Below are 12915 nucleotides of genomic sequence, written 5' to 3'. Positions count from 1 at the left end.
TGGCATCCCTCCAACCTTGCCTTGAACACTTCCAGTGATGAGACATCCAGAACTTCTCTGGGCAACCTGTTCCAGTGAATCATCTCTCTCTGAGTAAGGAATTTCCCTGGGCAGCACCTGACTACTCCTTTGGGGAAGTACTTTTTCCTAATATTCAACCTGAATCTCTTCTGGTGCAACTTGAGTCTATTCCCTCCCATCCTATTACTAGTTGTCTAGGAGAGAACAACCCCCACCTCACCACAACCTACTTTCAGATAGTTGTAGAGAGTGGTAAGATCTTTCTTGAGCCCTCTCTACTCTAGTTCCATTTCCCTAGCCACCTCTCATGAAATCTGTGCTCCAGTCCCCTCACCAGCTTTGCTGTCCTTCTCTGGACATACTCCAGGGCCTCAGTATCTTACTTGTACTGAGGAGCACAAAGCTGATCACAGTACTCAAGATGCAGCCTCACCAGAGCTGAGTGTAGGGGTATAATCACCTCTCTGTTCCTGCTAACAACACTATTTATGATATGAACTGGGATACCATTGGTCTTCTCGGCTACCTGGGCGCCCTACTGGTTCATGTTTGGCTAAGATCTGACTAACAACCCCAGGCCCACTTTTTCCACACTGTGCTCCAAATCTGTAGGATTGCCTGCGATTGTTGAGGCCAAAGTCCAGGATCCAGTACCTGGTCTTTCTGAACTTCACTCCATTGGTGTCAGCCCAGTGTTCTATCCAAATCCCTCTGAACTACCTTCCTACCTTCAGACAGATTGACACTTACTGCCAACTTATTTTCATCTGCATCTGGTGTCATTTGTCTTATTTTTTATTTCTATAATTAATCCTTTTTTTTTTTTCTCCATGTAGTTGTTTAACTCTCATGTTTGTAGTTGTGATTATGTGATTATGTTTCTAAGTATATTTAAAACAATATAATATGCAGTTAAAGAACTCTAGGTTTTTCTTTAATGCACATGGTTCCAATGGTGACCAGAATTATTTAATTGCTCAACAGTGAAGTTGATTTATAATTCTACAGAAGAAAGAAAAAAAAAAATAAAAATAATGAGAGTACATACTACAATAGATAGAATCACGATATAATGCAGAATAGTAGTAAGAGGAAGATTAAAAATATCATCTGCAAATTTCAGCTGCTTCCCAAATCATGGAATGGAATGTTTCCCTGCTCAGTTGCTTTCTACATAAATACATACATTCTTGCAATCATAATTTAGAGTATAAGTAATGAGAAAGCATTCAAAGATATGACAATCAGTTATAATTTTATCTTCTTGAATAAACTGTGTCTTCTTTATCTACTTACAGTCTTAATTATTACCTATAAAGTAAGGCAGTACTCTATTTTTATTTTGTATTTTCCACAGGTTTCATTTTTCTCTTTTTCCTGAGCACTACTGATCATTTCCCTCAAGTTTCTTAATGTATATACGCTGTGGAATGCTCTATGCCTTTGTTATATCTTTTATTTCACTGTTTTCTTATCTTCATCTTTTATCTATCTCAGGAGTTTCTTCAAAAACTTTCCCATAGTTTTTAACATTCTCCTGTCTTTCCCCATTTGAATTATGGTTGCTTCCTCTCATTTTCCTCCAGAATTTCTGTACCAAAGATTTGTCCTTGAAATCCAAATGTTTAAAATCAGAAATGCTTACAGTAACATTTTGTGTTTTCACTTAAGAAACTGAAAGCTTTACAAAATAAGATAGATTTGATGAATTGATGTTATAAATACATAGTACTAGCAAAAATAAGCAAAAGTAAGTAAGAATAGTCAAGTTTTGGTAATGAATTCATTGGCTTAAATAGGATAGGGTAATAGTATGGAAAATATAATTTTACATAGTCTAAAAGTTTCCAGAATTTTTTTTTTTATGTTTCTTGAGGGGGAAAAAAAAAGAAGTTACTTGCCTTGTATGTACATATTTATAATGTGTTCCTGTGTCACGTGGATACTAATTTACTGAGCAAAATGAGGATGATAAAGAGGTCTTTCCATGGAAAAAAAAAAAAAAAAAAAGAGAGAGAGAGAGAGGGGGAGAAAAAGAAGAAGAAGAAGAAGAAGAAGAAGAAGAAGAAGAAGAAGAAGAAGAAGAAGAAGAAGCCACTGTTGAAGCATTATGAATTGAAGCATTATGCAGAAAAATTTGCTAAAATAACATTGCTACTTCAGCTATTAACTGTCCATTTATCTTCCTTCCAGTATTGCTTGGTTCATCTCCATTTTCTAAATGGAAGGAAAGGAAGTGAGTAACACAGCATGGTTACTGCTTACAATTGCACCTGCAACTTAGAAAGAATTATAGAATCATAAAATCATAGAACGGCCAGGATTAAAAGGGACCATAATGGTCAGCTAGTTTCAGTCTCCTTGCTATGTGCAGGGTTGCCGAAAACTAGACCAGGCTGCCCAGAACCACTGACCTGGAAAACTTCCTTCTAACTGAAAAAATATATCTTCACAAATGCAAACATTGTTAAAGTACTTGCAATTGAAAATGATGTATTTATTTTAACAAGAGATTATAAATTTATATTACTCAGTGTCTGGTTGATTACATAATACAAATTGCAAAGTTAGACTTTCCAGGATTGAAAGTGATTATTTACAAATTTTTTAAAAAATAATTTAAATTCATACCTTCTAATTTATTTATTTATTTATTGTTGCAATTGAGTTTGAAAACCGACTGTGACAAAAAGACTTTGTAAACTACCAGTATGTTTGTACTCGTATTATGTATGTATAAACATCTTATATGCAGGAGTTTTTCCTATTTCTGTTTCATAATTATTGACAAAATATTTATGATAAATCTACTTTACTTTATCTTTCTAGATGTTACATGTGTATCTACAAATCCTCACACAGATATGATAAATCATTTTTTTTAAGAGGCACAGTTTACATGCATTCTAGAAAACTATCATGTTAACCTCTGTAGCAAAACACTATTGGTGATGTTTATTTTTCATTAAAACTCCTGTCTTGGGCAAAACAGCTTACTTATACTAACCTAAAAAGAAGTATAGTGAAAATAACCTTGAAATATCACGGATCATAACATTATGATCAACAGTATTTTAAGTAGTTTTATGTTTTCTTTTGGTTATATTTTGTTATTTTATCTCTTTGTAGTTTATATAGTTTCTAACTACACAATAATTTTATCCTTAGTTGTTTTGCATTAAGGAGGGTGTGGGGGGAGGGAAAGCTTTAATAACAAGAAAAGACTGCAAAACCCACAAATTAAGCACTTAATATATATTTATCTATTTCAAGGTATTATTCAGATTATTAGAAAATAGGAAAAGATAATCTGATCTCTAACACTTTCACGGAAACAACACATCTATGCATTTAGGTGTTGATAAAAACAGATGGTATGTTGAGTAACATCTGTCAGTGTAAGACATGCAATATGCAGTTTAGGAATTGAAAGCAAATCATTTGGGCTAGATGAAAACACTAAGATAAGACAAAGTGCCAAAATTAACTATTTTCTAAAATCAGAAACACCTAATCCTGAAACAATTTGACTTGATGCAGATGAGGAAGGTTTTGGAACAGTGCAATTCTTTAAAATGAAGGCAATCAGATTCTACTCACTCATTAATTGGATTCTACTCACTCAAAACACCAGTTCCAACATCAAGACCTCCTCTTCACTGAAGAAGTCTTTAGCACCTGAGTGAAGTGGAGGTCTTGATGTTGGAACTGGTGTTTTGAGGCTGCTTGGGTGTTGTCTCCTCGGGTTCTGAACAGCTTTTAGAAGGAAATGTATTTGTTATGAGAGCCATACTGGTGCCAGTGAAGATGGCTTAACACAATTTTAAACTTCACTACTAGGAAATTACAATGCAATAGATTTTTATTTTCTTTCAGCTGTTAGGACTGAGAAGTCTGTTGTGGTTAGAATAGAAGCAACAAGGTGAGGTTATCAAGACAACTGATATCAGTGGAATGAAGCATCTTATTCTTCCTTGTTTAGAAACAGAAATCTTACTGTTCTTGCACTTGCAGAACAGGAAAATATGGCAATGTGATAATGGCATGGACTACTGGGATCTCAAGTATTGTACTTCTTTCCAGGAGTGAAGGATACAATTTAGTCCAATTCATAGTACTTACATCAAATGAGGTTATGAACTCTCTTAGTAATCTCTTCTTATTAGGAGCCTTCAATAGAAGACTTCAAGTATTGTCAGATGTACAGTACCCTGCTATTCCCTTATATATGGCCTAATGGGGTGTTCCTGACGTGCTAAAGTCATAAATCACAGAAGTGCCAATTAAAATGGAATGCTTGTTGTGTCAATCATTTAAAAGATACGTGAAGCTCCCATGATATTCTTTCAAAAAATAAAAGCTTTATGTGCTGAGCTTCCTCTTTGCATTACTGCTTTTTGGTAATAGAGAGGTTGTTACAAGTTCAAATATAATTGAAAATATTCTGCTTTATCATTTTTATGCTTTCAAATTCTAAAGACTCCAGCTGAGAGTATTCTTCATCTGATAAAACGGGCAAAATCTTCAGGCATTCTTGTTATAATTAATTGACATTTATTGTAAACTTTAAACCTCAACAAAATCTCTCATATAAAAATAGAATAGAATAAAATAAAATAAAATAAAATAGAATAAAATAAAATAAAATAAAAATCTAACCAACCAAAGGAGGGAGAAAACAAAAGTCTCTGATAATCATTATGAGTATCAAAGTATAAGTCAGCAGGTAAAGTGAATTAAATATCTATTTGTTATTGAACCTGCACCTTTATTCCTATCCACATTTGACAGTCTGCACATTACTACTCTGAATGAAGTGCAGATATGGCTTTTATTTTTTATCTCCATATAGCCTTTTTTATTTTTTTTTATAAATTATTTTCTACGTTCATAACAAGAAGTTTACATCACACTGGCTCAATTAGGGGTCTTTTATACCACTCTAGGGTAGCATAACTGAGAAGAATAAAAGCAAACTGGCCTTTCCATGGGTCCCATGTTTTTTGAGTCAGCTTCTATATGGACTCCAAGGCTTACATGAAAAATCTCATTAAAGAATGACGTTTGTAATTTCTGTCTGACCAGAAATGCTTTTTTCAGCAAATGTCACAATTCCTTTGCTACTGACATTTTCAGTGTCCTCTCCCTTGCAACACAAAATAATTATTTTATAGCTCATCAAAACATTTGTGCTACTTCACAAAACAATTCATACTTTAGAATTAGAAATTTCCACTTACATTTGTCCTTCATATTTACTTTAGTCACTGCTTTACCACAGAAGTAAGCCTACCTTCCTCTCCTTAACTTCTTTTATTAGGAGTTTAGATGCAGCAGCATGTTTATTACCAATGTTACAATTGTTATGCACTAATCTTACATACTGTATTACTAGCAGCAACAGCGCACAATAAAGTAAAGCCTTTACCTTTTTTTTTTTTTTTTTTTTTCCCATGGAATTTAGTTAAAACCATTGGTGAGATTTTCAGTGCACTGTATGGAGATTTAGCTACAAAATTCCCATTAATACTAGAAGGAATTACACGGCTGAGCCCCAGCATGCCACATTGAAGATAGTCCTTAATGTTATTTTAATGAAGATTCTTTTATGAGTAAATTATTTCAAAGTAGCTGAGCAGTTATTATCTTTCTCAGTTACTAGTGATCATCAGCAGGGTGAGTGTTCTCTAATATTATGTTGCAGCTCTGTGCCTTTGTCATGACGTTATGGGACCTTTCTAGTTATAAATGATTTTCATTGCACAGTGTAATTAGAAACCAGCCAACAGAATAAAGCAGCAAAACTTGGTTTGGGCTGCAAGTTGGAGATGTCCCTAGGGGTCTTCAATTTATGCTCAACATGTATAATGTTCAAGGTTTTTTTTAAAATGCCCTAGTTTTTTCCCTAGAGGGAATATATATCTTTTTCTTGAGGCTCATTCGAGATTGTTTGTGGTTTACAAATCTTTCAAGGTTTTCTGGATAGTTAGTCACACACAGAACGACAGCATAAGCCTTTAATGAAACTTAGAACCATTATTTACTAATTTTTATGAACATAAAGTTTGTTTCTGAAACCTGAAATACTATATTCAGAAATTCACTGCGTAGTTCATTCTTCCATTCTTCTATGCACAAGTTATATTGATTAGCAACTATGTTTTCTTTACACCATGGCAGGTTCCAGCATAGACCTGCCCACAGGCCTATCTTCCTTTTCCTTCTTCTGCTCTCTCCCTTCCATCCTTCCACCAAGGAATGCACCATTTTATTCTTATTATGGATTGGAATGGTACAGAACAAAATACTATGGAGTGAAATGTTGATAATGATATTTAGAAGTTTTTTCCTGAAAACTCCCAATACCAATTCCATCACTTCCCTGTGCAGCCTGTTCTAATGCCTTACCTCTTTTTCTAAGAAGATTATTTTCCTGATATCAAACCTAAACTTCTCCTGGAGCAAATTATAGCCATTATCTCTCCTTTCTTTCCTCCCTCCTTGCATTCGTTTCTTCCTTGATCATCTGAGATAAGAATATTCTTTACATTTCAAAGTTTAGACTTGATTAATACAATAATTTTTCTTTTCTGAAATTCTCAAATGTTGCCAACTACACCCTAATTCTCAACAACTCTTTTGTTGTTGTTGTTTTCTTCCTATTTAATATATCTGTATTACAATACTGTTAATGTTCTATTTTTTATGTCATTATTCCATCATTATCTAAACTCACACGCTCTAAGAGCTGTTCAAAGTGAGCACAGGCATAACTAATTCCACAATACCTGCTACAAAAGCACTAGCCCATCAAGTAATCCCATAATATGTATATACACACATACGAATATACACATGTATGTACACACATATGCATATATATACACACTATATATATATATATTTATATATGCATATATGTGTATTTGTATTTATACATATATGTGTAGATATATTTATGCAGTGGAGGTCATCATGGAATCAGAAAATGGTTTGAATGGTAAGGGATTGTCAAAGATCATTTAGTTCCAACTCTCTTGCATTGGCCAGGAATACCTTCCACCAGATCAGATTGCTCAAATCCCTATCCAACATGGCTGAGCTCTTCCAGGGATGGAGCATCCACAACTACTCTCGGTAACCTGTGCTAGTATCTAATCACTCTCACACTAAAAAGACTTATTCCTAATATGCACCTAAATCTATGCTCTTTTAATTTAAAACTTTTACCCCTTATCCTATCACTTCACTCCCTGCTAAATAGTCCCTCTTCAGCTTTACTTTTTGATTCCCTTTAGGTACTGGAGGGACACTGTAGGGTCTTCCTGGAACTTTTTTTCTCTAGGCTAAGCAACTCTCTCAGCTTCTACTCATGGTAGAGTTACTCGAGCCTTCTGATTTTATTTATTTGTTTGTTTGTTTGTTTGCTTGTTTTTCGTAGCACTCCTCTAATTCTGCTTTTATAGGTTTATGTTTTTTTTTTTCATGCTGGGCCCCAGACCTGGATCCACTACTCCGTGTAGAGTCAGTTGAGAACAAGTAAGAGGGAGAGAATCAGCTTCTTTAACCTGCTGGCCACACTTACTTTGACGCAGCAGAGGATATAGTTGGTCTTCAGAGTTGAAAATGCAAGCTGCTGACTCTTTCATTTTTTCAGCTATTAGCACCTCACATCCTTCTCCATACTGCAGTTCTCAATCCATTCATCATCCAGTCTGTTCTGACGTTTGAGATCGTCTCCACACAAATGTAGGACCTTACACTTGGCTTTGCTGAACTTCATAAGGTTTTCTTGGTACTCTCAAACTTGTTGGGGTTCCTCTGGAGTCATGTTTTCCCTCCGAATTGTTAACTGTAGTATTCAGTTTGATGTCATGTTCAAACTTGCTAAGGACACACTCAATCCCACTGTCCATGCCACCAATAAAAATATTGAATACTGATTCCCTTATAAACTCAGGCGAGACACCACAAGACTACGTATGTATGCTGAGCCACTGACTGATACTGTTACATGGCTGCTGTATGGATTAGTGGCCATCCAGATCATTTCACCAACACCAGTTTAGAAATGAGAATATAATGGAAAAGACTATTCTAGGTTTTAGTACAAGTCAGGGTAGACGACAGCTACTTCTCTTATTCATCTGTCGTAGATACAGAGGTGACTGGTTAATATACATAGAATATGTACATCAAGAAGAATCAAGCTATTTTATGTAACTTCTTAAGAATTCATTTTAAAAACATGCATTTTCCTAAATGATATTTGCATTCTGAAAGTTCCTAAATACTATCGCTTTTGTGAATTCATCCTTGCTATTTTAACTAAAATTCTAGCTTTTTGTATATCCCTCATGTCTTGGGTGACATTTCAAGGTTTGCTTTACCCATTTGTTAAATTTAATCATAAATCTATGTAGATTACCAGATCATTCATAGGTCCTTTCTTAAATACAGTGTAATATTGTCTCACATTTTTTTATATTTGTGCTTTCAATTAATCCCCCTATAAAAGCAGGAGATTGAAGTAATATTTTATAAATATGAAGAAAAAATCCAATGTGATATTGTTATGGGCCTTCTTTCTTTCAGAATGCTCTAGTGATCTAAAGCTGCTGCAAACATAAGCTTCATTAATGTCATCTTTTGTGGCTTATAATACCAAAGAATGACAGTTTGGGGGAATAATTCTGTCTCTTCTTCTTTTCTCTACTCATATTCTGGTTCCTGACTTTAGGGTATTCAAGCTTTATTAAGTGTGAAATGTGAAGTCTTATGATGGAGAGTCCAGATTTCTAAGTGCCACTTTCAGATGAATACAGATGCTGCTGCTCTTGCACAGGGTTCCAAGATCACTGAATGCAGCTCTCAAGCACTATGGGCAGGATGAGGGTGGTGTTCTTCCAGCTGCTGGAATTGCTGCTGCTGCTGCTGGATAGCTTAGTCAGTGAGCATGGCTCAGACACCTCTGAGCTTGAGTTGCAGGGTCCTATCCTTGAATTGAACATCCTTTCTGTGGAGAAGGGATGTGGGAAAAGCATTGTGTGTGCTCATGGGAGTGAAAAAATTTTGAGTGTCAAGAATGAAGTCTGGGAAGTTGGCGTGCTTTTTTCATTTTTTTTGTTTGTTTGTTTTGTTGTTGTTGTTGTTGTTGTTGTTGTTGCTTAGTGAAGATATTTGATAATCAGTTAATTATGCAGACCTCCAGGGAATTAATTACTCATTTCACCAAGCTGAGGAAATGGTGAATACAGACAGTTTTAAGGAAAAAAAACTGTCCCAGTCCATGAGAATGTTTGTTCTTTGTATGCTCCTCTACAACTCAGTGTTGCATTTGTCTTCCAGGGTTAGAATGCACTCTAACATATACCTATCCTGTGGTGCTGGATAAGATACTTTATTGAGGTGGACAAAATACTTTATAGACAATTGGGTGACGTCTCTTTGTTCTCATGGAGAACAAAACATCCAAAACATCTTCTGGAATTATAATATAGCAGAAAGGAAATAGTTCTGGAGGTTCCTAGATCTTGTGGGAGATAACATTCTGACACAGTTGGTGAAGGAGCCAACAAGGGGAAGAAAAATCTTGGAGCTGCTGTTTGTTAAAAGAGAAGGACTTGTGGGGGATGTAAAGGTTTGAGGCCATCTGGGGCAAAGTGATCACAAAATGATAGATAATTTGATCTCTGTTGAACCATGTAGGAGAGTCAGCCTCACCTTGGACTTCCGGAGGGCAGATTTGGATCTCTTTTGGACCATGGTTGAAAGAGTCCCTTGGGAGGTAGACCTGGGAGGCATGCAAGATCAGGGAGGCTGGGAATACTTTAAGGAAGTTATTTTAAAGGTGCAGGAGCTGACCATCCCTAAGTCATGGAAGATGAGCCGATGGGGAAGGAGTCTGGACCGGATGAACAGAGACCTCTGGCTGAAACTCAAGAACAAAATGAAAGTTTATGGTCTTTGGAAGAGGGGGCAAACAACATATGAGGATTACAAGTATGTAATGAAGCTGGGCAGAGAGAAAATAAGAAAGGCCAAAGCCCAGCTAGAACTGAACTTGGCATTAAAGGTGAAAAACAAAATTAAATATTTTTGTAAATATATCAACAGTAAGAGAAGGGCAAGGGAGAATCTCTATCCCTTGTTGGACACAGAAGGCAACAAGTTGTCCAAGGATGAGGATATGGTTGAGGTACTTAATATCTTCTTTGCCTCAGTCTTTAGTAGTAAGACTAGTTACTCCCTGGGTACAGAGCCCCTTGTGCTGGCAGATAGGGAGAGGGAACAGAATAGGCCCTGAATAATCCATGATGAGATGATTTTGGTCCTGCTTCAAAAGTTGGATACTCACAAGTCCTTGGTCAGATGGATTGCACCTTACTGTGCTGAGGAAACTGGTGGATGTGGTTGCCAAGCTACTCTCCATCATCCATTGACAGTCCTAGCTAACTGAGGATGTCCCAGTGAACTCGAGACTGACAAATGTGATGCCCATCTTCAGAAAGGCAAGGGAAGATGATCCTGGTAGCTACAGACCTCTCAGTCTCACCTGGTGCCAGGGATAATCTCAGAAGCCATAATGGATCAATAAAAGATCAACCAGGGGATCAGACCCAGTGAGCATGAGTTCATAAATGGTAGATCTTGTTTGACAAACCTCATTTTTTTCTATCACAAGGTAATCTGCATAGTGGATGAAGGTGAGGCTTCGTAACAATAGCTTATTGACTGTCAATGGTTTACGGGCTGGTTCGGTCTGGTTCTGTGACTAATGGGGCGGAGGGATCCACAGATTCGTGCCTCCGAGAAAGGGAAACAGCGGACTCCAAAATAATTGAAAACAGCGGCAACAATCTGAAACAAGCTAATTTACTAAATATAGTATCAGCAAAATATAATGAGAGAGAGTGTGTCTGAAAGGTGGATAAGCCTCACCACAACGCTGACGTGAGAAGTGCAGTCCAGTTGAGCTGATGAAGAAAAGCAGACAGAGAAGAGCAGAAGGAGAAGTGCAGTCAAAGAAGAGCAGGTGAAGAAGAGCACATCACGTGACCTTGCCAGGAGTTATATCTCCTTGCTGACCACAAAGCCCCCTCGGGAATGTAGTTCTTCTTCTCCTCCAGACAGGCACCCGGACCTTGAGCATCAGCAGTCAAACCCCCAGTGCATTACACGATGTTATGATGTGGAATACTGATAACCAAAAATCATAAAACCATGACATAGACATAAAGGTTAAAGTTATGGTAACACTGTAATTTACTTCCTAGTTTCTTCATTGCCAAAGACAAACAAAAAAAAAACTGCCCACATAATTTTATATCACATAATAACATTGCACAAGTTCTAGATACAAGAGATTCTTTTCTTCTTAGCAGTAATAAACTGTGCATGACGTTATTGCTCTCTCCAAATACCTGAAAGGTGATTGCAACAAGAGTGGGGTTGGTCTTTTCTCACTAGTGACAGGTGACAGGACGAGGAGAAATGGCCTCAAGTTGTACCAGGGGAGGTTTAGGTTGGATATCAGGAAAAACTTCTTTACAGAAAGGGTTGCTAAGCACTGGAATACAGTCCCCAGGGAGGTGGTTGTGTCACCATCCCTGGAGGAGTTTAAAAACTGTTTGGATGTGGTTCTCAGGGACATGATTTAGCATGGATTGTTAGAGTTTGGGTAGTATGGTTAGGTTGCGGTTGGATTTGATGATCTTTAACGTTTTTTCCAACCTAAGCAATTCAATGGTTCTATTATTCTATGGCCCAGCTCCTCCTCTCACCTTGTGAGGTCAAATCCATGAGTTGTTACAGGGGTAGTAGTTGAGACTATTTTCTTTGCTGTCTGGGTAACATTGTCTCCTGCTCCTTCTAATCTTAGCCACACTACCACACTGGTAATAGAAAAAAATATATAGTAAATATTAGTGTTAATTATCTGCTTGTGTAGCACATCCTTATCCCTTGCAGAGCCTCTACAGTACAAACACTCTATCCCTGTCCTGCTGCAAGACAGCTTTTGTTCATTCAGTGCAAAGCAGGTGAGCAGCATGGAATTACAGCCATGGTTGTAAGCATTTGATAATGTTGTTCAAGTGTTACTTTTAGGCTTTGAAAAATAATACGATAATAATCCAAGTTTACAGTCTTTTGTTGAAATATACAGACCTTTCAAAGCAAGCGCACCAATAATAATCTGTTTCACCATTTCTCTGTAACATTGATGTTCTATTTGTCAGATGTACAAAGAGGCTTTTTGAAAACATTTTGAAATTCTAGACAATGTTGAAAGCACTCAGCTAATTCTTCTTTCCACTAAGACTGTGCTTTCACTCATAGTGAAACACGTCTTTTCCACTGAGCAAATCAGTAAAAATGGACTGTAAACAAAATACAGTTTGAAACATGTTTTAAAGGTATTTTTGATTCTCTAGAGCCCTTCTTAACATAACTGCAAATTTATTTCCACTTAGAATTTCAAATAAAAGAGAACAAAGAAATCTCTATATGATAGAGGGAAGACACATATTTTACTAACAATGATACTGGAAAACAAGAATCATAAGTGGTGGCAAACAAACCCTAAACTCAAATATACAAATTTAATGCATTACAAATGTAATGTTTAAATAGTTAGTTTTCCCATACTTGTCCCAAGTGATATGATTTTAAATGATTAAGTTGGTATCTTGAACTGAATTTACTGATTTTATTTTTCCTAACCTAGGTCTAGATGACATGGTTTAGTCAAAAACTGACACAATGTTGCTTCCTTTTTAACCCAGTGCCATACTGCTCTCAGCAATATGTAAATAGCATACTTTGGAATTCTTTTGAGATTGTGCAGATATTCAATTACAAATGAACACAGATGTGTAATGTCAATTTTGCTGC

This window comes from Meleagris gallopavo, chromosome Z (assembly GCF_905368555.1).
Source record: "Meleagris gallopavo chromosome Z, MGAL_WU_HG_1.1, whole genome shotgun sequence".
NCBI classification, from domain to species: Eukaryota; Metazoa; Chordata; class Aves; order Galliformes; family Phasianidae; genus Meleagris; species Meleagris gallopavo.
This window is presented reverse-complemented; position numbering follows the sequence as displayed.